The sequence below is a fragment of the Ixodes scapularis genome, unplaced genomic scaffold (genome assembly GCF_016920785.2).
Source record: "Ixodes scapularis isolate PalLabHiFi unplaced genomic scaffold, ASM1692078v2 PGA_scaffold0__279_contigs__length_252992795, whole genome shotgun sequence".
Classification (NCBI taxonomy): domain Eukaryota; kingdom Metazoa; phylum Arthropoda; class Arachnida; order Ixodida; family Ixodidae; genus Ixodes; species Ixodes scapularis.
Genome location: NW_024609835.1, coordinates 47,657,459 through 47,685,132, shown reverse-complemented (window position 1 = coordinate 47,685,132; position 27,674 = coordinate 47,657,459). Strand labels below are relative to the sequence as shown.

General features: G+C 47.5%; 1 pseudogene; it reads right to left on the bottom strand.

The window, feature by feature from the left end:
• Window positions 1-550: 550 nt before the first annotated feature.
• The window catches only part of LOC115316740, a 33,097-nt pseudogene continuing 5,973 nt past the window's right edge, over window positions 551-27,674 (bottom strand).

The window sequence follows — 27,674 nt, the reverse complement described above, 5'->3', positions numbered from 1 at the left end:
CACCGCCATATCACCCGGCATCGAATGTAGCTGCTGAGCGAGCAATTCAGACATTCAAGCGAGCTTGGATGAAAGACTCGTCCATAGGAAACGCACAAGGAAGGAAGAACATAAAACCAAAGGCTGGCCCGATTTCTCCTGAGCTACCGCAGTACTCCGCATACTATAACAGAGAGGACACCGGCTGAGCTATTTCTCAAGCGGCCACTTCGAACCCGTCTTGACTTGATAAAGCAAAGTACGGAGCGGACCGTCGTCAAGCATCAACGCCAGCAGCAGTTGGCGCACGACAAATCGCGAAGACTACTTCGTAGTTTTGATGCGGGTGACCGGGTCCTCGTGCGAGACGTGAGAGGCCACCAGCACTCGTGGTCACCAGGCATTATTATTTCCCGACGAGGACCACTGTGGTATCTGGTGGACGTTCAAGGACGCACAATCTCCATTTACTTGGACCATATTTTACGACTAGATGCACAACCACCAAGTCGTGAAATATCAGGCCCACAGCCATGGATGCTTTTGGGTCCAACTGCTAGTCCTGGAGCGTCTACGTTAGCAGATGGAGATTTGCCTTGTCCAGCAGCAACCGCCCCACCTCCAGTGGTGCAGACAGGGTCGGCCGGCGACACCTCCTCAACGCCAGCTGAACCTTCAACTCGGTACCCGCAACGCGTTCGGCGTCCCCCAGGCAGACTTGGAGCGCTGCCTGACCTGCCGGCTGCTGGAGTGCCCCTGGAACTTAACAACTAAACCTGGAGGAATGTGGTGACTCGGGCAATGGAGGAAGAGAACGTGCACGAGCGGACGGGCCAGCTCGAGCAATCAGGAACCGGCCACCATCGGGCAAGCATCGTCTAGCACAGCCTAGTCTGTATAAATATGTAAATAAACCGCGATTTACTACACACTGGTTCAAAGAAAGCTAGCGAATTACGTGCTATATCTTGATAATTTTAAGAACAGATTCTGCACCCAAAAACACTTGGGCTTTTTTTCTTTTTTTTTTTTGCCTGTGTCACTTGTTTGTCTTCCATGTCCCTCTTTCAATATCATAATTTTGATACCTTCATGTTTCTAAAAGTCCGCTTCTTCTTGGAACGTCTCTTTTAAGTACCGAGAAGACGGTTGTCACAAGCCCTCATTGAAAGTTTGTTCCTTACTTTGCTATATAGGACACGGTTTAGTAACTATGAACACGGAGTTTTCGTAGACCGTTTCCGCAGCCCGCTAAGCACCCGCATAGTGCTCCGTAATCCGCCACAAGACCTGAGATTATGCAAACAAGGCTGGCAGCGTGCATGCGCAACTGCGGCGTTTTCTTTGCGGATACGGCAGCGGACGAAAAAAACGATCTACTACAACTCCCTAAAGACACAATGTATTAAAACGAGTAAAGCGAATGTGCATATCTCCAATTGCTAAAACATTTTAAGTTGCACACCTCTACGTTTCCTGTAAAATGGTGGCTCCAAGAAAGTGTACCATGATCAGTTAGTTGACTATCGCTTATGCCACCGACGAGACACAATAGAACACCGCTTTATCTACCGCGCACGGACACCGTTTTCTTTTGAGACGTACTCCAACGAAATCTTAAAAAGTACATATTTCACTGACCATAGTATTCATTTTTTACACGTCCCCATCGAAACACGCATTCCTTATTATTTATTCATGCTGATAGGCCCCACAGCCTCTGGAGATGCCGGATGATTGAATGGAATGCCGACACACCAAGCACAATTGAATCTATTTTCCCAGAAAAAAATTCCAAATTAGTGTTTTGCGAAGCTCGTTCACCATTGCCTGATGGTTTCCCCTTTTTGATGGTTACTTAAGACTACCAGATTTTTAATATATTGAGATGGTAACGGTTATTTCGTGCTTAGTGTAGTGATAACTCAACAGTTTTCACTCGTGTGCCCCGCGGTGATACGTACTTCCGTCCATGCGAGTGCGCATGCTCTGGGTTATCTTGAGTTCGAGGAAAGTGATAATAAAGCACTTGGGTTCCGGTCTCCGGTGTGGCTGGTAGCTCCTTCCCCGCGAAACATGGTGTCAGAAGTGGGATCCGTCCCAGAGGAGCGACCCAGCGAGTGAGCTGTCGACGCGGCACTTCCTGCAACGCCCGCCATGGCGGACGAAGACGCTAAGCCTACGCAGTTCTACGCCGCCGGTCTCCAGCCGCCTCCGAAGTTCGACTTTTCGAACCCCAGCGAGTGGAAGGAAGGGGTTTTCCTGATCGAAGACTACTGCTACGCTTCTGGGCTCTACCAGGCGCCGGGCGAAGTGCAAGTCAGGACACTGCCGCACGCCATGGGCTCCCGTGATACTCGACGACTCCTGGACACGTTGGCCTTGACAAGCGTCGACTGGTGCTCTCTTCAAGCGGCGAAGATGAAGCTCACCGACCACTTCATTCACCCGGTCGACGACGTCTACGGAAGCGTGGGCTTCCACTATCGGTACAGGCTGAAGGCGAATCGGTAGACGACTTTTACACTGCCTTAAGTACGCTCGTCAAAAAAGTGCAATTACGCCTCCGCGGAAGTCGGAGAACGCCTCGTCCGCAATAGATTCGTCGTCGGTCTTCTGGACCCTAAGCTGGTAGACAAGTTATGTCGCACACCAAGGCTCACGCTCAAAGTTGCGAGACTTCAGGCCCGTATTCACGAAGACGCCCTGAAGGCCCGGTCTGAAGTTTTTCAGAAGGAACCAAATCCTGGCAACGTGGTCTCCGAAGCAAAAGTCCGAAAACGAAAACGGGGGGGGGGGGGGGGGGGGGGGGGGCAGGGGGGGGAGGTGCAATGAGCACTTCCAAGTCCTGGTCAGGCGATGGACGCTGCAGTTTCTGCGGCAGGTCACGTGACCCCCGCTCCGACTGTCCCGCAAAAGAGGCAAGATGGAGGTGGTGCAAGAAAGTTGGAGACTTCGAAACCGTCTGCGAAAAAAAGAAGCCATGGGCTCTGTCGAGCTGCACAGAGTTGCGGCAGGCGCCCGTACCAGAGCCAAACTCGCAACCGTGTCCGTCAACGGACACAACGTGAACTTTAGAATTTGACTCTGGAGCGGAGGTGACCGTGGTGTCGAGTTCATTCCCCGGAGTACCGAAAAAGCTTCATGCACCAGAAGGTGAGCTTACGGGCCCCGGAAACCACATTGTTGAATTAACAGCGCAAATACGACAGGAAGGAGAGACAAGGAAGACAGGATAGAGCTCCCTTGTCTCTAGTTCCTGTCGTATTTGCGCTGTTAATTCAACAATATGATCAACCAACTAGCCCACCAGATGATCGTGATCCCGGAAACCACCCCCTGAAAGGACTGGGCACATTCCCCGCAACGCTGCAATGGAGGGACAAGTCGATTGTGCAGGACATTTGCGTCATGCCATCACAATTCCTCCTTCCTTTTCTCGGCTTCCCAGCAATACAAGTGCTGGGCGCCATTCAGTTTGTTGACAATGTGGCGACTCCAGCGCTGCTTCGGAGAGACAGGCTTTTCGACGGTCGGGGGTAGCTAATGGAGGAGTACGTCATCCGGCTTCGACCTGGCGCCAAGCCCTTCGCTCTAAGCGTGCCGAGGAGGGTCCCGATCCGCTGCACGACGTCGTTCGTGGAGAGCTCCAGAAGCTAGAGTCTGAAGGAGTCATCCGCAAGGTTGACCGCCCCACAGACTGGTGCGCGGGCATGGTCGTCGTTCCAAAGACAGGAGGAGGCTACCGCGTCTGCGTAGACCTCACGCACCTCAACGAAGTCGTACTGAGGGAGCGTCACATTTTATCTTCGGTTGAAAACATCCTCGGACGTCTCGGCGAGCAAAGGTTTTCTCGAAGCTGGACGCCACTCCAAGCTTCCACCGAGTGAGGCTTTCTGAAGAAAGTCAGGAGCTGACGACGTTCATAAATCCGATGGGAAGGTTCTGTTTCCGCAGGCTACCTTTGGCATCTGTTTAGCGCCAGAGTACTTCGAGCGACAGATGAGTTGCATTCTAGAGGGTCTAGAAGGAGTTGTGAGCATGATCGACGACATTCTCGTCTTCGGCGCATTAAAGGGTGAGCACGATCGTCGACTCCAGCAAGTGCTTCAAAGGCTCGACGAGGCAGGCGTCAATCTGAACAAGAAGTGCAGTTTCGCTGCCTCAGAAGTCAAGTTTCTCGGCGTGTTGGTCAGCGCGAGAGGAATCAGCCCGGATCCCGAAAAGATGCAGGCCCTGCAGAAGTTGCCGATACCCTCGGACGTTAGCGGGTACGAAGTCTACTGGGAATGGCGAACCACGAAGGACGCTTTCTGCCACACCTCTCAGACGTGTTGGCGCCAATCAGAGAACTTCTGCAACAGCGCAACTCGTGGTACTGGGGACCAAGCCAGCAAGCTGCCTTTGAGAAGCTAAAGAGCATGCTTAGCTGTCATATATGCTTCGCCAAGTACGACCCGTCTTACCCGACAGTAGTTTCAGCTGATGCGAGCTCTTACGAACTCGGGCCGTCATGCTTCAAGATCAGCCCTCCGGCGAGAGACGGGCAGTGGCCTATGTATTTAGGGCTCTCACAACCACCGAAACTCGCTACAGCCACACCAAAAAAAGAAGCCCTGACCGTAACGTGGGCGGTCGAGCGCCTCGATCACTTTTTGAGAAGCATCGACTTCACAGTCGAAACGGATCACCGCCCTCTCGTCACACTCTTGGGATCTCCGGAGTTGGATCTGATGCCACCTAGGATTCAGCGACTAAGCATCCGCCTCATGCGCTACCAGTTCACCGTTCTTTATGTCCCCGGCAAACTTTTAGCTACGGCGGACACCCTGTCGAGGGCCCCGGTGCAGAAACTGGACCACTACTGCCAACGTCGGGTGGACTTTATAGAACTCTTCGTCGGCGAAGTGGTTTCAGCAGCCGCTGATTTCGTGTCATCCCGACTGGAAGCCCGACGAAAGCACCCAGCGGAAGACGGCATCTGCTCGGGCTTGCAACGCATCTGTGAAAGGGGGTGGCCAGGACATGTGTCCAGAGTTCCTGTGCATCTACGAGAGTACTGGAAGGAACGAGGGAACATCACCGTGTGCGATGGCTTATTACTCAAAGACCGTCGCATTTTTATTCCGCGCTCGCTGCGACACAAGATACTGTAGCTGATACAGGAAGGCCAGCAGGGCACCGGACGCTGCAAGGCAAGAGTAAGAGACGCAGTTTGGAGGCCCAACTCTAACCAGCGACATAGAACAAATTGTGACAGCCTGCGAGCGGTGCGCCCAAACAAGAGTCCAGTGCTCTGAGCCACTCATCAGCACATCGACTCCCGTTTTTCCGTGGCAGAGAGTCGGTGCGGATCTGTTCGAGCTCGATGGGAGACACTACGTGCTTGTCGTGGACTATTACTTCCGCTTCCCAGAGGTCATCAGCTTGACGTCGACGACACCAACGTCGGTCGTCGCAGCAGTCAAGAGCACATTCCCCCGGCTTGGGATCCCCGACGTGCTGGTATCGGACAATGGGTCGCAGTTCTCTTCAAGAAAGTTCGCCGAGTTCGCGCAGAGCTACGGTTTCCACCACGTCACGAACAGCCCACGGCATCCACAGGCGAATGGGGACGTGCGGTGCCGAGCAACAGACCTCAGTCCAGCGAAGCGGCCGCGCTCCTACGTAATTGAGGCCGGGACAGGAGTCCTGCAACGCAACCGCCGGCACCTGGTACCATTCGATGCATCTCTGGCGGTCTCCGACGCTCCGAATCCTGGCGCTTTGACCAATGAGACTACGGCTCCAGCCAGTCCGGCGGTCTCAACGGCAGGAACAAGACCGGGTGCAGGGAGCCAACAACAGCCGACAGTAGTTGAGCCTGCGCCAACAGCAGCGCCGACGAACTTGACGAACTCTCCGTCAACATCAACGCCGACGGACACGTCGACGGTTGACAATACGCCGATAAGAGTGACTCTGTTGGGCTGCCAAGTTGGGCGACCGGTACGTCTGGACTTGTAAAAACTTAGAAGGAGGGACGTAGTGATGACTTGATAGTTTTCACTCGCGAGCCCCGCGGCGACGCGTACTTCCGTCCATGCGAGTGCGCATGCTCTGGGTTATCTTTGAGTTCGAGGAAAGTTGTAAAAAACACTTGGGTTCCGGACTCAGGTCTGGATGGTCGCTCCTTTTCCGCGACACACTTAGAAATGTAGCTTGTTTGTATATGTGTGAGGTGCCGTAAGTGAATATGTGCTCAACGGCTGTGCTTCAGGAAGACATTCCTCTCAACGTTTCACCTTAATGCAAGCACAATTTTAGGGCTGGGTGTCGATTAAAAAATTTAGTCCGATTCATCGCCATCTTTTAATCGATTAATTCATCGATTAATCGGTCTCGTTATTTCTGCGCGTAATAATAAAAAGGTCGAAATAAGTACATTTCTTTTTTCTTTGCTGAATACGTGATAAACATCGTAATATAAACTTCGATTATGAATCAATCTACATGCGTAGTGAACGAACTTTGTTCGTTAATACTCTCCGGGAAAAGTGACCTCCTTGAACTGTCCACAATAGTGTCTGCTTCGCTAAACGGATACTCGAACGGCGTTGAAGTCACCGGGATGCGGGTAGCCTTCTGTACTTGTCTGGAGTTACAAATACGCCCCTAAAGTTTATTTTATTCTAAGATTTAACCTACATTTTTCCCTTCATACAGATGTACTCGTCCAGGTCTGCGCGGTGGAAGCGTTTAACTTTTATTTCTTTGGGTTCGTGAAACGTTTACCTCTTAACCGGCTAGAAAATTTAATCGCGATTAAGCCATTTCTCGACTAATCGGTAGGTTAATCAACCAATTGCCCAGCATCCTCTTTTCACATTGTCAGCTTATAACCTAAATTTCAGGCTCAAAATTTCATGTATCAAAGACAAGTAACATATGGCATAACACTGTGGTAACGCCTCCGCTTCGCACCCAGAGGACCTGGGTTCAAATCCTGCGTCCGGCGGTTGATATTTTTCAATGATTTGGCAAAATCGACAACTGACACCCTACGCCCTACCACGCCGACAATAACATCAACAGCTACGGCATCAACAACAAGCATTATTTCGAGTAATGGGAAAAACCCATTGGGAGTTACGGATGTAAAAGCAGACTATATGTACAGCCTGCAAGTTCGTCTGCTCTTTGGCACCTGGTGCGTTTGTTTACCCCCAAATGCGCCATGCATTTTTGTTTGCCCCTGACCTCAACCAATGACGGCGCGGATGCCTTGTCATCGCGGGGTTCCTGCGCGTTCTCTATCGCCCTCTGATTGGAATTGCTCCTCCTTGCGTTCGGATACGCGAAAGACGCATTTTAAAACACTTGCTAGCCGTGAAGACCTTTTCAGTGCTTATATCCCAGGCGAAATATGCTTAGTCACTAGACTGTGGCAACAGTCTAGTGATTGTTGCCGCAGTCTAGTGGCAGCAGTCACAAACTCGTCAAACACAAAGTTGGAGCCGAAAGTTCGTAGAACGTGCCGATTGGACGCTGGCGACAAAAGCTCGAAGTCATCGTCGTGATTGTCCTATTGGCGCGGTCCGTGAACTACGGCCCCGGCTTCGTGTTTGACGAGTTTAGGTCCCTTGGAATAATCAAAGCCTGTACACTAAAATGATGACGTCATCACAGTGAGATCGAGCGAAGACACTGATTGGACACGAGTGCTGGGTCAGTGCTCGGTTGGGCCTCGTGTCCAATTAATGCGCCCGCTCAGAGCTCCTTCCACAGCCGAGAGATGGCAGCGCGCAGAAGGCGATTATTGGAAAGCTTTATTGGCAAGGAGATTGAACAATAGGGGGCGCTCCGACCCGTTTGTTGTCGCCACACCTCGGTGTTTACCCAACACAGGGACTGAGGAGGGGCCCACAGGCCTTGTCGGCTGGTTCACGTCTTACCGTAGAAATATTAACAATAAACGAAGCAACGTTTATTGTTAGGGCCGGATCTCTCCCGAAAGCAGTCGTCAGAGAATGCGAGCTTGACCCACTTCGGCTTTTGTGCTTAGCTGGGCATATTCACCGTGCATGCTGCATTGCTCACGCAGGCCGGAGTGGTAACAAAAGAGCCCCTCCTCCGCCTCAGGCGAACGGACAAGACGAACTCCGGCCCAACGCCGAAGCGGCGTTCGGTTGTCAGCCGAGCGCTGAGTCATTGTTATTAGTTGTCCCCATCCCGTGTAGTTCGAAAGTTAGCCGCTTGGAGCGCCACGCTCTGATTTTTTCTGCAATAGGATATAGCACTAAAGGCGCCAAAACTCAGCGATCACGTTTGCGCGACAGTGCTTCAAGTATAATCGGGGCCCATACGCCGGTAAAGGGCAATATTGACGCTCGTGATGTTCCTGGCATTAGACCGGACGGAACTAATGGCGCAGTTATGAATCGACTATGCCTTTGTTGAGGCTAGGCAACCCGCTTCATTCGGGCTTCGGCGGTTCCTTACTCCCTTTTCTCCCTTATTCCCCAAATTGGCGGTGAAACCGACGCCGGCTAAACGGGACTATTTTTAGAAGTCAGGTAATTAGCGGTGGTTCTCTTGCGGGATTTCGAATCGCTGAGAGGGACACGAGCTACGGAGAAAGTGTTCTCGGTCCTCCGATGTCTTCGTTCTTGGGTAGCAATAACTTTTTCCCGAAACCCGTGTTTAAAAATTTTTTTTTGCTTTTTTTATATATATATTTTTTTATGTGTCTGAGTCAAAACGTTAGATTTCCACCACACATCATCGACCTCGGGTACCTTTCACTTCTGCACTCTTATCTGACATTAAACACCCAATTACGAAGTATTACTTTTTTTAATTATTATTATTATTCTGTTCATAGAGTCCCCTTTAGCCTGTGTGGGAATGTCGCACTATTTGGTCCCGGAAAACTCCGACCTCAAGTTCCGGTGCAGATTCGTCGTGCGGTTGCAAACATAGTTCACTGCTATCTGCTATGTGCTTGATTCCTGTGCTGGGCAGTTTTTGCCCTTGAATGAAGCCCGCTTGCTACCGTGGCCGCGCTTTTGCTGCGCGATGTCCAGGAGACAGTCTGTATTCTTCGGTAACCTTTGTTTTCTACTTATCAACAGTGGCGCGATTCTCCCAAGACGCTGCCTGAAGATGAGATTAGATACGGGTACAAGGAGGATAAGCGGAAGCAAAATCACATAGTTGTTATTCGGGCTGGTCGCCTTTCTTTGAGTAAATGATTTTCTCACGAGTTTCATATTTCGAATAAATTAAGTAAGGAATATCTTTTGGTTTGGGCCACAGTGCTAAAAGGATTAAGAAAAGTTGCAACACTCTACTAATTCTACGTTCATTCACCATTCTTGCGTTTAGGGGCTTTATAAGTCACATTAATAAGGCGAGTAAACTGGATGATGTGGTCATGAATTAGAATTGGAGCGAGGCTTACCTCTGAAACTACTGAACCACACAGGCACTGGTTTCCTTCGATGTCGATTGAAAACAAATTTAAGGTCTAGACATACCGCACCCGCTCTTTGAACCTGGTTAAACCTGGAGAACACTTACGAAAAAAGTTTCATTGTCCGGTTTGGCTCCTTGTTCTGTGCTGGGGTAGCCATTCACCAAAGTAAAATAATAGCATACAACTGACGTAGAACTTAGGCAATGCGGAATAAATACGCAAAACACTTTGCACTTGTAGCTGTTTCTTTTGAACACATTAAATATATAAAAACCACGGTTAATTTGTGTTATCATTCAAAAACAATTTATCGTTACAGCAATCAGAAGATTTGCACAGCCCTTTGTATCTGACTGGGCGCCAGCCAAACCTTCATGCTTCAGACGATACTGACGAGACAGCGCCTCTGGAGTCTCTTGCACTAATATAGGGATTGTACTCCACCAACTATTAATATATTCGAATTTCTCAGTGTCATTAAAACAGGATCTCTCTGTCAAATTCACGCGAGTGTATCGGTAGCCGGCTATGATCGCTTACTAAAGTGTGTTGGCGTAAGGACGAGTCAAGCGGGTGTGGCAACACGTTCCGGCTATAAGTTAAGTGCATTTTACTCCACTGAATATCAATAACCTAAATTACTTCGTTTCTTAATCTAACTTCATAGCCGCTACACTATTACGTATATAGCTTCTAGAACTCTCATTACAAAACGCTGCGTTCCCGTCCGTCCACGTGTGAGCAATGCGAATTGGCAGACTGAATCTACAATGACGGAAGACAGGCTGACCAAACCAATGAGACCGTTTGGGTGTTAACAAGTAAACTTCCGAACTAAGAAAAGCAAAATCGTCGTACTATGAGCAAAAATTTGATGACGCCACAAAAAAACAAACGCTTTGAGGTTTTTTTGGAAAGTTATAAATGAAATCCTTAATTACAGACATGTACAAATTACCGAAAAAAAGGTTGTTAAGTTAAGTTACTGAGTATCCACGCCAAAAGTAATGGAGTAGAGTAGAAATTACGCATTTGTAATAGTAATCAAGTAAACTACAAACTACTGTAAAAAGTAGCGCCTTACTTTGTGGGGATTTTGGACACTGAGAACTTCGGCGGCGATGCGGATGGCGCGCGAGAAACCAGCGCGGGGCAAAAGCACGGGGCGTGAAGCGCGTGACGGGGAGGACAGTTCAGCCATGGCGGCGCAAGCCACCGAACACCGGGCTCGAAGAATAAACATGTCTCCATCATGACTTGGACCCTTCCTCCGGACAAGCGGTGAGCGAGAATACCACAAATGGCGCACCAACGTGGGGCTCGCTGCTTGTCTGGGGCCCGGTAAAACAAAGCCACGATGGACGAGATTCACATCATCCGCGATGGACGCCTGCTTGGATGCCGCTGCCAGGCCAAGGCAAGTCCTGGGGGACCCTGCTGGAAATGCCTACTCCAGGTACTCGGGCTGCTACGAGCAGCAGCAGTTGTGCAGCCCGTCGAACGCCCTGCCAGACTTCACTAGAGGAGCAGCGAATATCTTCGAGCTGTCCGCGGGCGGCTGCGCGAGGGACCCCTGACTGCGAGCGCCGCGATCTCCAAAATGATGGCCCCGGCGGACGTTCACTTTCTGCTGTGCTTCGCCATCTCGGTAGAGCACCCTTAACAGCAACGCTGAATAGATCAGAGACGCCAAGGAGAAGCTTCGAGAAAGGCAAGAACCAGTAGGAAGACACTGAGACGATCACGGGAGGCGTCAGTTATCCGCTTTGAGATTAAGCTGTCCAGTTCTCCCGCTTTGCTCCTCCTGTATTGCTTTTGGCACATCAGCCAAGGAGGTTGGAAAGACTATAGAATGCAGGGCCTATCGCTTGATTTTAATTTATTTTAAAGCGACAATGCTGGCGTTTGCTTTTGTTCTCCCTTTTCCCCCGATCTAGTCTTAGTGCAAGCTGGAAGACTTTTTAAGTTAAGCGGCGCTAGTGATGATGGTCGGTTGGGGGGAGGGAGACTGGTCAGAAAACAGGCAAACCGTTTGTTATTCTCTCTTTTCCCCTTAATTTTATATCAGTGTTTATTGGAAAGCGAAAGTGACTGCTTTGACGTACGTTTTTTCTCTTCACGCGAGCTAGTCGGGGTGTGAGCTGGAAGACTTTTTAAAGTTAAGCGGCGCTACTGACGATGCTCGTTTAGGGAGAGACCGGCAGGAAAGCAGACAGATACGTACTTTGTTATTCTCACTTTTTCTTAATTTTAGGATGTGGACCCGGTTATTGGCTACATGAAGTTAATCATATTTGTGAGGTGTTCTGCCCCGCGAAGTAGGGTTGGTGCAAACGTCTGGATTAATGAACTGACTGCTGATTTTGTGATACATGAGCAATCCAGAAGGGGGGGAAGATGTGGGGATTTTGGACACTGAGAACTTCGGCGGCGATGCGGATGGCGCGCGAGAAACCAGCGCGGGGCAAAAGCACGGGGCGTGAAGCGCGTGACGGGGAGGACAGTTCAGCCATGGCGGCGCAAGCCACCGAACACCGGGCTCGAAGAATAAACATGTCTCCATCATGACTTGGACCCTTCCTCCGGACAAGCGGTGAGCGAGAATACCACAAATGGCCCCGCGCTCCAAAACGGCTACATATACCATTTGGTACTCGATGTTTTAATGTGGGCTTCTTTACGGAGGTCCCTCTACTAATAATCGCCGCCCGATCGGTATGCGCTCCGCCCGTCACCCAGGGAGTGACATACAGCAACGAGAAGACAGCGAATGGGTTTACTGTACCTCTCGGTTGCCCGTCGTCGAGAGCCGGTAGTCCAGGCCCGCCGACCTTTGTTGTCGCCCGTCGATCAGAGCTCACAGTCGGGGTCCGTGTCCAGGCCTGCGGATCGCCTTTCCCACGCCAGCGCTGCGTAGGCCGGCTGTCCCGGGCTATCAATGCCCGAGTCTCGCTGCGGAACCACCCCGGGATCGTCATAGCCCAGGTCATATGGCCCGGGCTCGCCGTTTCCACCGGTCTTGCTCCAGATCTCGCTGGTGGACCGCTCCGGGGTTCGTTATGGGCCAGGCTAGGCAGCCCCGGCTCCGTCGTTCTTGTCCAGCTTTGCTCCAGCCTCGCTCAGCACGCAATGTCTCGCGCCAGCTCGTGTCTTCTCCGCCGGCCGCCTGTCACGTGCCCTCTGCCTCGTCTTTCCCTCCCGGCTCCCACACTCTCCCTCCCTCAAGGCCCGGACTTCGGGGGACTTCATGAGCCTCAGGGAGCCGCTGGGCTTCATGGGCGGCCGCTGTTGCTGTTGCCGGAGTGGCCACGTTGCAGCGTCCGAAAGCGGCGTAGGTGGTGGTGGCTAGCGAAGCCGGCAGACAATGCCGACCTGTCTGTCGCTCGCTGTCCCACTCACCGCGATGCAGCAGGGGGCTTGCTCTAAGCTGGTCCGGCCGACGCAGACGGACTTGCCCCGTTCCGCTTAGAGGTCACAGCGGGCTTAGAACTGCCCGCCTGAACCGTTCGTCAGGCCGAACAACTGTCAGCCACCCTGAGCACTTGGGAAAACGAATGGCCAGTTTTCCCTCCCGGTGGGCTTCCTGGGTTACGCCGTCTACGGCAGTCTTTCCAAGAAGCTATTCTGCGCAGAACAAAGTGTTAAAACAACACACAACGAACAAGTACTCTGCCGCAGATTGTGGCAGTGGCCATAGCCTCTACCGCCACATAGCTTGCCGACGGGTTCGTGTACCATGCGGCCAACTCAGCAAGTCTGCATTCCAGAGCTCGCTCGTGGGTCGCCAAGAACAGGGGATTTCTTGTGTCCTACCGCAACCTCATGTTATACGTCTTCCCCATCGCGACAACGGTCCTATCCTTTCAAGTCAGCGATGTGAACCGGGCAAGCCTCCTCGTTTGTATCTCGCCGAGTAAGCCTAGAATTAAGACACGACGCTCGCGTCTTTATACCTCGGGTGCCCTTCTCACCTGGGAGCAAACGATGCGGCAAAACCACTAGCTGTGTTGCTCCAAGCGTGAGTTTCCTTCAGAACAGGCAACGATGGCGTAAACCTAGTCCATCTTTAGCGCAAGCGAAGGGATCCAAAGCCTTTGGCGGGACGGCCAAATACCATACCCGCGTTCCGCAACGGCTACATAAAGCATGTGCAACTCGATGTAAGCGTCAGCGTCCCGTTCCGTCCACGTGCATACGAGCTCTAGGGACTGCTCGGTCCTCGGAGGGGGCGGTAGCTCAGCGAGCAAGCCCGCTTAAACCGTTCACGCCTCAAGGCAAGCTGGACAACTACAAGCCACCTAAATGTCTACCGCCTCATCCCCGGCCAGGTCGTGACACGACATAACTTATTAAAAGTCTTGCTGTCACTACCACGACCGGCCAGAGTGAAGCCAAAAAAGTATCCAATAAAACATTTCGTAGCTTTCTCGGAACGACCCCCTCAAGAGAGAGTCGTCCCTCTGCCTTTCGTCGGTTGGAGTGATGCGAAGCAACTAGCCGTCTTGGCCCAGCGGTTACGAATCATACTGCTCCTTAACTCGCCTGCCAGCGTTCCCGGTGTCAACTGCAATTTACGCCAGTTTACCCAACACCCGCTGACCATCTCGACCGCCAGTGTTCCCGGTGTCGACTGCAATTCCCGCAATCTTTCAGACACCCACTGACAAAACCCATGTGCACCCCGGGCCTCGACAAGCGCTTACTGACTCACCGCATCACTCCAAGCCTAAATCCTAAATATGCAATAAGCCCTGGCTGTGTTCCCTCCTGCCAGTCGCTATCCTGCCTTCCAGCGAACATGCCGTGGCTCTCCTCAGCCTCCGAAGACGACTTTCTTACATCTTAAGCGCGCTCCTCGTGTTCCCCCCGGTTGGGTCACCTTCTGCCAACCACTATTCTGGGGTACCCGAGAACGCGCGTCCGCAACCTCGTCCTTCGAGACCTTTAAGTACTCGATTCGAGGAGACACCTGCTGAGCTCTGCTGTGAGACAAGTCCCCAAAATTCCGAAATACTTTGTCTCAACGGGCATCGTTAGCGTTAGTGAACAACCCGCTCAACAAATCCATGGGACTCTCTGGGGACGACTAGAAGCAGAGGCATACCGAACGGGCCCCACGTTGGGCGCCATTTTAATGTGGGCTTCTTTACGGAGGTCCCTCTACTAATAATCGCCGCCCGATCGGTATGCGCTCCGCCCGTCACCCAGGGAGTGACATACAGCAACGAGAAGACAGCGAATGGGTTTACTGTACCTCTCGGTTGCCCGTCGTCGAGAGCCGGTAGTCCAGGCCCGCCGACCTTTGTTGTCGCCCGTCGATCAGAGCTCACAGTCGGGGTCCGTGTCCAGGCCTGCGGATCGCCTTTCCCACGCCAGCGCTGCGTAGGCCGGCTGTCCCGGGCTATCAATGCCCGAGTCTCGCTGCGGAACCACCCCGGGATCGTCGTAGCCCAGGTCATATGGCCCGGGCTCGCCGTTTCCACCGGTCTTGCTCCAGATCTCGCTGGTGGACCGCTCCGGGGTTCGTTATGGGCCAGGCTAGGCAGCCCCGGCTCCGTCGTTCTTGTCCAGCTTTGCTCCAGCCTCGCTCAGCACGCAATGTCTCGCGCCAGCTCGTGTCTTCTCCGCCGGCCGCCTGTCACGTGCCCTCTGCCTCGTCTTTCCCTCCCGGCTCCCACAACTTTGAAGTTACTTTTGAAGTTACTTTTTTATATTTTTGTCGTAGCTAAATGAACAGCAGTTTTGATTCGTGAAAAACCCTGCGAGCCTAAAATAACTGCAATCACTTTGTGGCTCCCGTTTTCACCAAAATGGTTTATTCTCTCGCAGAAGCAATCGACTTTCAAAGTCCTTGATGGAAGAGTTTTCCCATTTTCTTCTAAAGACGCCTCCAGCCAAGCTAAAACGAAGTTCCACCGACGCGCTGAATGGAACGGCAACGTTGAGTTTGAGAAACAGGCTGTTTAAGGTCGGGTAAGCGGGCGTTGGCATCTCAGGTCTCCATGATGAAACATGTAAGTGTATTGACCCATGGTTAAAAGCGCTAAAAAGACGTACACAAGATAGAAGACAAAAACATGTGAGGTTTGCCTCGGCTAAAGGATCTTTTTTAACAAACTCTCCCCCTTTTATTTTTTCTTCAGCAAGTTGAGATCGTTATGACTCGCCCCTCTTTATTCCCACGACGTTCGGGGAGTACGCTGAGCGAGTGCACCTGACCTTCAAGGGTGCAAGGCGTCGCCCCACGACGATGAGATCATCTGGACGATTGCGCGGTGCTAGCGCTACGCTACTGAAAAGAAAATGTATAGGTTTAACAGAAAATAAAACGAAGTATACTTCGCCGCTGACGCCGGGTCCAACTGGGGGGATGGCGCCCTTTACTTATTTCTGCGCTCAAACTTTCGTGACGAGAAAAATTAGCACTAGATGTCTAAAGTAGGTCGTAATTTGACTAGAAGTTACCTGAAAAACGTAGTTAAATTAAACTACTAATTACCCAAATAAAGTTGTAATTCAAAGTTACCAAGTTACTCGGAAAAGTAGTTAATCTACATTAGTTTGAGTAGAGTAGTTGAACTACGTTCAAGTCTGCTTAATTGCCATAAGGTATCTTCTCGTGTAGAAGAATTAACCCTAGGAGGTCGACTTACGTAGGGAGCGTGCCTGGCGAAATGTTTTAACACCCACTTTACAAAGAGACAGATTTGTACCTACGACGTATATGTCATTAATGTCGAAGCCATTTTGTTTCTCAACCCCCCCCCCCCCCCCCCCCTTCCCGACGAGGAGGAAGTCTCCAACACCTTCTTAGGGCTCAGAAACGGTAAGAGTAGGGATATTGACAAGCTAGAAATAAAACCAGTTAAATTTTCTAATGTACAATATTGCATCATGCCTAGCGCATATACCCAACTTATTATTTTTATCTGGGATATTTCCCGCGTGTATGAAGTATGCTAAATTTTCAGACATAAACAAAGATGGTGATAAAAGCATTGTAAAAAAACTATAGACATATATCCTTGCCGTGCTACCTGTTTTCTCTAAAGCAACCGAGAAAATCATTCACAGGTTTCGGTAACTTTAAAAAAAAAAAAAAAAAAAGCATTGCGTGGTAACAGACAAGCTGTTTGGTTTTCGAAAAGGTAAATCAACTGAAGCCGCGTTGTTGTATGAAAAACAAAATTACATTACGGAAGATAGAAAAGAGACTTATCATGTTAGGTGTACTCATCGATTTTAGCAAAGCACTTTATGTCTTAATTCACAAAATGTTGCTTGCAAAATTAAGTAGTTATGGCGTCCGCGGTGTGCCATTTCTTTTAGTGAAATTACTTACAACATAAGAAACAGTGTGTTGTTATGGATGGCCAGTGCTCTTCTTTTCAAAATATACAGCAAAGCGTATCGAATGAAGAGTATTAGGAACTGTTTTGTTTAATGTCTACATCAATATTATTGCGAACACTGATAATGAAGTGCTGTTTATTTACCATGCAGACGATACAAGCCTGCCTCTCTGGTGATGATGCGAATACAGCAGAACCAAAAGCAAACTCTGTTCCTAGGAAGTTTTCTATGCGGTATGAGGTAAATGGGCTCAACGTATACACGCAACAAAATCCAAGGCTATTTAATTCGGGGCTACAAATAAACGAATCGGGTAAACCATAAAATCCGGCTTGTCACTTCGACAATTGAAGTAGTAAACAAACACAAAACTTTACGTGTAATTTTTTGGGAGCATTTAAAGTAGGAAATCTCTTGTCAACTATCTATTTGGTTAACTTTCTCGAATTGTCGGTATTGTCGCTCGTTGTCAGATTGTTTTACTCCCCAACATTAAGCTACAAACTTGCCATAGTCTATTTCCGTTTCATTTGTGTAGGCTACAACGATTAAAACAAATCTCCGAAATACATTACTACTACAAAAAATAAACAGCTCACGCTATATTCCGGATGTCTTGTCGGACCACACAGAACCTTTGTTAACATAATTTCAAATACTTTCTGTTGGGAGCATGTACGAACACAGTTTACTTCATCCGATATCTTTCTCATCTGTGGAAATTGTAGATCTTTTGTAAATTCTTCCAGGACCTAAAGTGAAGGAAAGTAATATTAACACAAGTCGTACAGAAACATATGTTGCTTCCTCAATCTCGCACAAGCTATGACTTTCAGTCAGTATACATCATAATGCACCATGCTTATTCAACAAGTATATCACAAACAACATAAACGTATACACGTTAAATAAAAATTACCTTCTCTTCTACTGTGCGTAGCCTCGCGTTGTAGGATTTTGAATTACATGTTTTTGTTGCGAATTTCGCGGTCGATTTAAAGTGCATGGACACTCCTTGATACATACAGTACTTTCTGTTATTCTTTATCTTCTTTCATTATCAGGGGCAGTACTCGAACTAGGTTGACATCTCCATTCCAGCTATCCAACACTGCAGCTCATTAATCCGCTGCAATGGAAAAGCGTTTCCCCTAAGACTACATTGGCGCTACGGAGTTTAGGGCCATTTACGCGTCTCTTAGCGCTGCAGAAAGTTACATGGTGCGACCCCGAGGAAAAGCTTGCAAGGGTCTCGCAGAAACCGGGATCCCCCGCAGGTATCCATGGCGGGGCCGAGGCAGGCGTAACACGGGTTGGTCGACCGTATGCCGGGCCTTCATTAGTGGCGCGTAATTGAAATTCCCCCACGTTATCTATAACCCACGGACAGCGCTCGCTCCCGTCACAGAGCTCGCCGCTCTGTCGCAATGCCTACTGAGTTTCTCGTGGACAGGGCCTGGCCAAACAGAGAGCCCGGAAGAGGTGTGGCTCTCTGATGGATTTCCCGTTCTCCCGTCGGTGTTCTAGTCAAGCACGGCGGACCTGAATGGTGTGCGCCTCGCACTAGGCGCACTTCGGCAGCGGACGAAGGCTCTCGAGTTTCCGAACACGACCCGCGCCCAAGAAGGAGTGGCAATTTTGTCCAGGGTATGACGCCACCTTACCGCGCGACGTATAATAATGTAAGTAAAACAAACAGATCAGTAAAACAAAAATCGAACAATTCGAGCATTTGGATATTCAACACGCTACGCCATCTTTCAGAAGAGTTGTCGCAGGGAACGTTGTTTAGGCTGCGCGACGCTTATTCAGGCTGGAAGAAGACAGGATGCAGAAGCCCAAGATTGTCCTAGATTAAGGTGGTTAAAGTGCCGTTCACATTCTTGCAACCTAGTAAGACCGAGAGAGGCAAGATCGGCTTTTAACCCTCTTGTGACGGCTTAGGACCAGCTCCGCAGCAGCGCACCTGGTCTTACGCCTTCGCAAGACGCTTAAAAACCTGTCTTGTCTCTCTCAGTCGTACCCGGTTGTACGTTTGTGAACGGGCCTTAAGATGGCACAACTTAGACGATGCAAATTGCGTAAGAAGACGCTGGTAAAAAGCGTATCTGTTTTGACAATATGTCAAAATTTAAGGAAGAATTAAACATAAAAGGGCAGAACACGAGACTTCATTTCACCTTATGGATGTTGCGAGACATGTTAGCGAATATACAGCACTCCACGCCTTCTACGTGACTTCAGATTTCGTGTCACGTGCATCCCTCTGATCCGACGAAAGGTCATATGCATGGGGGTACCAACCGGAAGGGGGGCGGGGGGGGGGGGCAAGAAGGGCGCCTGCCCCCCTCCCCCCCCCCCCCCCCCCCCAGTTCTTAAAGAGGGGGGAAGACATGTATTGGCCCTCCCTGAAACAGCCACCACTGGGCAGGGCAAACACTGGCCGGCGGCGCCCAAGGGATGACAAGGAGCACCGCCCACCGGGACTGGGGGGGAGTCTAGTTTGCCCCTCTACTCAAAAACAAGTTGGTACGCCACTGGTCATATGACACGCTGGGAGCTATGGCTAACCTCCGATGGCTTGAGGACCCCTTGTAGTGCACCGGAAGATGAAACGGTTCATAGACTTATACATAAACACGGTACGAATGAGAGAAAACTAAGATCACTTTTAACTCGTTTTTTTTTTCATTTACAGATGCGATATAGTTGCAATTAATTCTAAAGTCGAACTCGGTGTTGAATTTTACAAGCATTGCGCAAACACTTTTGTGCCACGTATAGGCCGACTCGCGGCGCAGCTCTGTTAACCAACACGACCGGAAGGCCGCGCATGCGCAGACGCTATGTGGGCAAAAGCGGCCACGCTCTCCGTGTTTTCGCCATTGCTTTGTGTGGCGTGCGCTCATAGTTGACGTTGTAGGGACGCTTCTAGCTTTATTTCTGCGTCGGATTTCCTGCCAACATATGTCGTATGTTATCTAAGACTATTTCAGCTCGCTACCCGAGCCTCAACGGCAGCGGTATCGAGACAATCTGTGCGAGGACGGCGTTGCCTTCGACGATCCGCATGCCGTAAACAAGGTCTGCTGGAGTTCCGACGTGGATTTGTGGCCACTGATGTCGACGGCTCACGTCGTCGTTTATTTAGTTTTTTTGCCAAGCCAGTTCACGGCCGACACGGTGCAGGCGAACAAGTCTCTCGAGGCCCACGATTACTTCGATACGTTCTCCGCGCTGCCGGCGGAATCAGCAAACTGTGAGTCTGCGGAAGTGTATTTATTAATTGATTAAATACACGCAGCGTCCTTCGAGTCAAGGTATGATATTTTTTTATATGTCCGTTCGGGTGCCGATCTCCTTCCGCTTGTCGCACGGGCGTAGCGAGCCACCGACGAGCGCTTGGCCGGTGCTTTGTGCGCGGGAGACAAAATTGTGGAGACAAAATCTGGGTGGTCTCGATCAGGCGACGGTTTCCCTGCCCACGAGCAAGCTTCGGGACGGAGATTGAAATGAAAGTCACACTTGCCTTCAAGAAAGTGCTTGACACTGAAATGAATGGCCGCGCGGGGCGACCTTTTTTTTTTTCTCGATCCACGGATATTACTTCCTCCTGCGCCTTTCAGGGTCCGGCAGCAACTTGTGAGAACTCACTTCGCTACTTTTGCTGTACCTTTCGGTGCGATTTACGGCTACACAGCTTTGCGGCATGCTGGAATGCTATGACGCCCCTACAATACGTGCGTCCTTCTGCCCACACCACTCGGCTCTGGCGCGATCGCGGCGCCGCCACAGCCCCGTGACGTCAAGCTCGCGTGTCGGTGTATACCATTTTTTAGTACTTGTCTTTCTGGGACCTCCCTTAAAACACGATGCCTTCACGTGGTTTGACGAACAACATATTTCTCAAACATATTGTCGCACCTAACACATGTTAATATTATCTTCATAAGCAAATAATAGGTTTCTTCGTAAAAATAAAATATAATTTTGATACAGAACCTGTGCGTAACATTTTTTTTTCTCAATTTGGGATATTACACCAAAAACACCAGCTTTCTCAATCAATTACCTTGCTTAAGTTTAACTACTTATTCAAAGCGAGATTGATGATACCTTCACTTCTGCAAGTAACGTAAAAACTTCGGTTTCTCAAACAGGTGTGTCGACTTGTATCAGTGTTAGAGAGTCTAATTCCTTGTTGTCACGATATGCAATGATATTTTTGCTCCGATTTATCTGGTAGTTGTAAGTAATTTAGTCAGGTGTTTGCTAAATTATTTTGATGACTAATTCCTAGCCTGGACTTGCTGGCACTTTTGAAAACTTTAAAAAGGCCTTCTTCAGCAGGGATTACAAAGTGCTCATTCAAAAACAGCACAATGTAGTGAAGAAAGACTATATGAGGGAATGAGGACAAAAATTGGACAAAACAACACCATGTCGGTGTTATTTTGTACAATTATTGTTCCTAGTCTCAAGGTTGCTTTTTCATGATGGTTCGCGATCTTGCCTGCTCAGCAACCCTTATTTAATTAAATGTATTCTGGTATAATCTTGCGTAAATTATTTCCTCAATCTCTAGAACAGGGAGTACTACCAATAGACTGGAAAATGGGAAAGATGATTCCCGTTAACAAAGGTGGCGATAACCATAATCCTTCTAACTTTTGTCCCATGTCCCTAACCCGAATACACTGAAAAGTCCTTCAGCGCGTAATTTACTCTGTACTCGCTAACTTTCTGGATTGATTTTTTTTTCCAAAACATCGCAACATCCATTTAAAGAAAAAGAAAAGCTATATTAATATAAAACCGAACTTTCTGCATTTGCTCTGAATATTCACGTTACTCTTTCACCGGGGTTCCAGATTTCTCAAGAACTTTTGACAAAGTTCATCACACATCAATATATACTTCATAGCCTTAATTTATGCTCGAACATTCTCGAGATAGTATCCTTTGTAGTTAACCGTCTCCAACTTGTTCATGCCAGCGGAACTAATTCTTCAACCTTACGTGTTAACTCGGATGCCCCACAATATACACGATCAACTCCTCTTTCTTCCTTAGATTATTGGTCTCCCTATTCCGTGTCTAGTCTTTTATTCTCCTTTTTGCTGATGACTGTGTTATTTACAAATAAATTATTAACGATTCCGAAATCGATGCTTAGAATCTTATCTAATAGTGCGATCACTGGCATATGGACCTTAGAGGCCGACGAGCAGACAGAAAGAAGGAAACTCCCCATCAATTCCCCCTTTCCATTAAAAAAAGAGGGAGATCCTCCTTCACTCCGCTGGAAGTAGTTCAGACACCCGCTCCTGTGGGGAGAGGAGGAGAGAAGAGTGCGAAAGAGAGATAGAGTGAAGAGAAAGAAACTGGGAACCGGTTTTCTTCCCGCTAAAAATGATTCTGTAATATCCTTTAATATCTGTAAATGTAAGTTCAGGAGAGTTCCACATCAAAATAATACTTGCCCTTCCTATACGTCATAAATAATTCTACCCTCCATACTGTGCTCTCCTATATATGCATACCTCCATGTTCGCATAATTAGTGATATCTCCTGAAATGCACATGTCGACTATGTTAACAAGAACAATAATTAGTTTGTGGGTTACATCAAAAGAAACTTTTCCCTTTCCCCCGCTTCATTATTACTTCTTTATTAATCTTCAATCAAAACTATGCTTGAATATGCAGCTTCAATCTGGAACCTAGAATTACCCTTCCATCCCCCCCCTCCCCCCTACGATAGAAACCATTCTAAATCTCACTGCTAAATTTATACTTTATAGCTGTCACGTCGCAGCTGTCATTACCTCTAAAAGCATCCCTATACTTCCTAATTCTCTCCCTTGATAAAAAATATATCGGTGATTTCATCTCAACTCAGACACAAAATTTAAATTAAATTTTTAATTTTTGCAAAAAAAAAAAAATACATGTTCAGGGGTGAGACAGGTGAAACAGGTTTTAAAGCACTTTTCGGAGCAGAACATCCTGGATTTTGGAGCAGCTTAGGAGCACAACATTCTTGGTTTGGGGCAGCAGCTTATGCATTTCGGAGCAAGTTCCGAGCACAAACGTCGACAGTTTGGAGCAGATTAGGAGCAGAAAATATTAGTCAGCATATTAAATCATAAAAAAAAATATAATATAAATCACATTTTTATTTTTTAATCTTTATTTTTGTCAACCCTGGGTCCAATAAGTCATCAGCGCCAATACGCACCGAGATGAAATATAAAAGAATAAAAAAAAACGGAAAAGGCAAACGAGAGTTTCATGCGCATAAATGATAGATGAGGACAGGAAACAGAGGCTTGCTGCAAAGTTAGGTGGGCACGAGGTACCTCAAGCTCATACGAACTGGTGCCAAAGCGCAATTGCAGTGCACAACTTTTTAAAGCGGGGATTCGAGAACATGAACAGAAAAGCACGGTTTACTACAACCAGACATCGATCGGACGCTCGCAGAAAGCACGCGCAGATAGAAAAAAACTCCCTACCAAAGTGAGTCACAAGGTAAATAATGACTAGGTAGAAAACCTATGAGCAGCACATGCACGCTAAATACGGGTGTGACCGATTTATTCGATTGCTCACGCACTGGAAGCACGCGTGATAACCGAAAGTACTCATAACGACGGCGCCATCCATTTTGACGAGATTACGGGCACTAATGAACAATTGCGAATGGACGCGCTCACTAGCACTTTTAAAAAAAAAGGTTTACTCTCAAAACGAAAGAAATATTTAGGTTTGCTCGTCTTGACAGCCTGTGTGTCGTACAGTCGCCGGCCATATGAGCTCCCCCGGCCGAACGCCGACCGGAGCAACGTAAATCCCGCATGCGGCTCGTCGAGCGTTGCCGCGTTCTGAGAGCCGGGCTATTGGGACCAAACCATTCCGCTATCAAAGGGGTGGACGGAGGAAGTTTAATAGCATTCCGCGTTTTGGAACGTGAATCTGAAGCACGGCCGATTACAATCCCGCTTCCGGTTGTAGGTAAACGCAGACGGCTTATCGAAATTCTTCACTGCATAATATCTCTGACGTGTTATATGCTACTTTTTTATTTGCGAAACCGGTTTGTTATTTTAGATAGTTCCTACCCGAAGAGTAATCCTACGCACAACCCCCGTCCCCCCCCCCCTTTTCTTACAATCTTCTTAAACCTAGACTAGACAATGACAAGCGATTTTGAAATAATTTATTTAATCTATCAGGGTATGCTATAGATTCAACGGGTTTTACATTTGTAAGCATCGATCGAACACTGCTGCTTTATCTACGCCTAAAGCAAGCTCCAGTTTATCAGCAGTTATAACATAATCTCCGAACACTTGGGGCCAACACCCGAAGACGACAATTCTAATCGGCCATGTTTTTGTGATTCACACTTCGAAAGGCTAGAATCCCGATAAAAGTTATGCGTCCACCCCTTTGATAACGGAATGGTGTGGTCCCAATAGCCCGGATCCCAAAACGCGGCAACGCTCGACGCGCCGCGTGCGGGACTTTCGCTGATCCGGTTGGCGTTCGGCCGGGGGAGCTCATATGGCCGGGGACTGTACCTCCCGCGGCCAGACAGGGAGACCGCGTGATAGCGCAACGTTACTATGCAGTCAAAAATGACAGCGGAAAGTAGGAGGAAAATCGTGAAGACATCAGTTATCATAGGTTGAGAAGGATACTACAGCTGAAATCTTCGAATCCGGCGGTTGCTTGCGCCACCCTGTACTGTGCCGTGTGCCTTACGACGACGAGATTGAACGTTGCCAACCAAGCTCTCGTTTCCCGCTAATTCGTCGCAAACTTTTTTTGTGTGTTTTTGTTTTTGAGTTACTTTGGCGCAGTGTGCCGCAATTTTGACCAATTTCACGTTTTTTTTGCAACTCTAGCGCAGAAAATTTGGTTTGTGTCAAAATGGCGCAATGGGCGCAGATGCCAAACTCCTGCATGTTCTCGGGCGATTCCTATCACAAACGAAGTTGCAAACGGCGAGTTCGTCGGATTTTTTGTTCTGAAGTTATGGACCGTTGAAGCAGTCTGGGCGGAAGCTGACGTCTTTCCAGCTTATCGGGGGTGCCATCTTTCACTCCATCCCTTTTTCCTTCTTTTTACGCTACAACACTATAACTTTTTAGGAACACTCTCGAGATATGCTTTTGTATGCTTAATCTTTGTTGTTCTAATTGTCAAACCGCCTCTCTGCGACTATATTTGACGAAGTTCAGCAACCTGTGCTGTGTGACCTACTCAACATATATTTATTATCTTTACATCACCATAAAGCTCCAATTAAGCTCTTTGTGTGTGTATAATTTGATAATTCAGCGCTAAATATATAATGCGCAACGTGTGTCTGAAAAACGAATATTTCGAAAAACTGGCAAGTTTGGAGTCGATTTTCAAGAAAATCCCACCTTTTATTTTTTATTCACAGTTAGGTAATATAGTAGTTTATCAGAAACTATCAACATACATTTTAATATATTGTTTGCATGGCCGCTATTAAGACTCGAATCTCGTCCTATGAGCGTTTTCAGCGGGGCTTCGCACAGGCGCTCTGCTGAGCAGAATCGTTACCTATGTAAGGTTTTCTATTTATCGCTAGCAGTTATCTCAATATCCAACCATAATCATTAATGAAATTTAGAGTAGTGCACTCTACTAAAGTTTAAAAGTCCATATCCACAAGTGCGGGAACAGCGCTTACTTCCTCCCAATTGGGGGGATCGCAGATCGTTAGAGAATTCCTCTGGGGCCTTTTGCTTTCGGCTTTGAGTTTAAAATACCGAACTTGATATGTAATTGTCATATTTCTTATGCCAAACAGATATTGAGTGCATATATATATATATATATATACGACTTAGTATCTGACGCCTAGGATGTAAGGCTTACTTTGTGCACATACGGACTCTTTAGTAAAATTACGAGCATTTCGTAGTGTGTAAGGCTTCAAATGTGTTAATCATGTGCTTAGGTTTCATTTCTATTTTCAATGATTCATGTCCGGTTACTTAGACTTTTCCTTCTTGACTTAGGTATGTCCGGGAGTCGAGATGTTACGTATCTTTTCCGTCAATACATAGGGCGAAGCTCACACACCTTGCAAATCACCCCAGTGCCAAATAAATAAATATTATTAGGATAAATATTGTTACTTCACTGGCTTTTACGCTCAGATATTGAGATAAGTACTAACATTAAATAGAAAACCTTACATAGGTCAAACTTCTGCTCAGCTGAGCGTCTATACGAAGTCCCGTTCAAAACTCACATAGCGCGAGATTCGAGTCCTAAAAGCGTCCATACAAACAATACATACAATTTCTGTTGGTAATTTCTGACAGACTACTACATTACCTAACTGTGAATAAAAAATAAAATAAAGAAAAGGTGAGATTTTTTAAAAACTCGACTTCAAACTTTCAAGTTTTTTCTAAATATTCGCTTTTCAGGCAAATGTTCCGCGTTATAAGTTCAGCTCAAGAGATTCAAATTATACTCCAGAGAAAGAGCTTAATCGGAGCTTTACGACGATGTAAAGATCATAAAAATATATTGATTAGGTTACACAGCACAGCTTGCTGAACTTCGTCAAATATTGTTGCAGAAAGGAGGTTTGACATCAAAAAACAAACATTAAAGATATTATGACCTAGACGCTTTATTAGCATAGCTCGCCGTTTGCATCATCTTTTATTAAAGGAATTTACAGGTAGCTACTAAATATTTCAGAGGAGTTAATTGTGAGTTAGTGTATTTTTGTGTCACTTGTATGTCGGGCTACACGTGAACAAAAACCAAAACGCGAGCTTTTATAGCCGCCATACAAAGAAAATATTACATTTTCTGTTTATTTCACTTTACCAAGTACTGCAATAGGTAGATAGAAAAAAACATTTAGCCAAATAAAAGGTGGGTTTTTTAGAAAATGGATCTCCGATTCGCAAAATTGTTTAAATAGTCCTTGCGTTACGAGACAATACTGCCCTTTCTCTTTTACACACAGCATCACATTTGCTACCATTGGAAGGAGTATACTTTTACCTTTCTAAAAATACTAAATATGTTAAGTCATATAAGTCACACGGAAGAGCTGGTAAACTTTGACAAATATCGTCCAAAAACGTTATATTAGCAAATTTTCTTAAATATATTTTATATAAATATTCGCGTTCAAATTATTTGTCAGATACTAAGTGTGTTCAGGGGTACCTATTCAAAAAATAAGAGGCGCCAATTTTGAATTAGTGTATTTTTCCGAGTAATTTGATTTACTGAGAAAACAGTCAAATGAAATCAGATTTTAAGCTTTTATAGGTTCCATGCAAACAAAATATTAAATTTTATATTTATATTACCTCACAAAGCACTGCAATAGCTAGCTAGAGAAAGAAAATCCGCCAAATAAAAGGTGTTTTTTAGAAAATCGACCTCCAATTAGCAAACATTTTGAAATAGTCCTTGATTTACGAGAATACACGGCCCTTTCTCTTTTACACACAACAGTAATTTGTTTATCAATAGACAGAGTATAATCTCAGCTTTTTGAAAATACTAATTATGTTGCGATATCTCAAATGGGTAACACGGAAGAGCTGTGCAAACTTTGACAAATATTGTCAAACGGACACACTTTGACAATATTTAAAACAAACGTGAAGATAAATAATCACAAAAAATGATTGACCATAAATAATCGCTATTCTGAGAGTGTCCTAAAAAAGTTACATTGTACTACCAAAAAGCTCAAAAATAGAAAGGTGTGAAACGTGACACCGCCGACAGGTAAGAGAAAGGTCAGTTTGCGCCTCGGCTGCTCAAAATGTCCATAACTCGAGAACGAAAAATCGCCAGAACT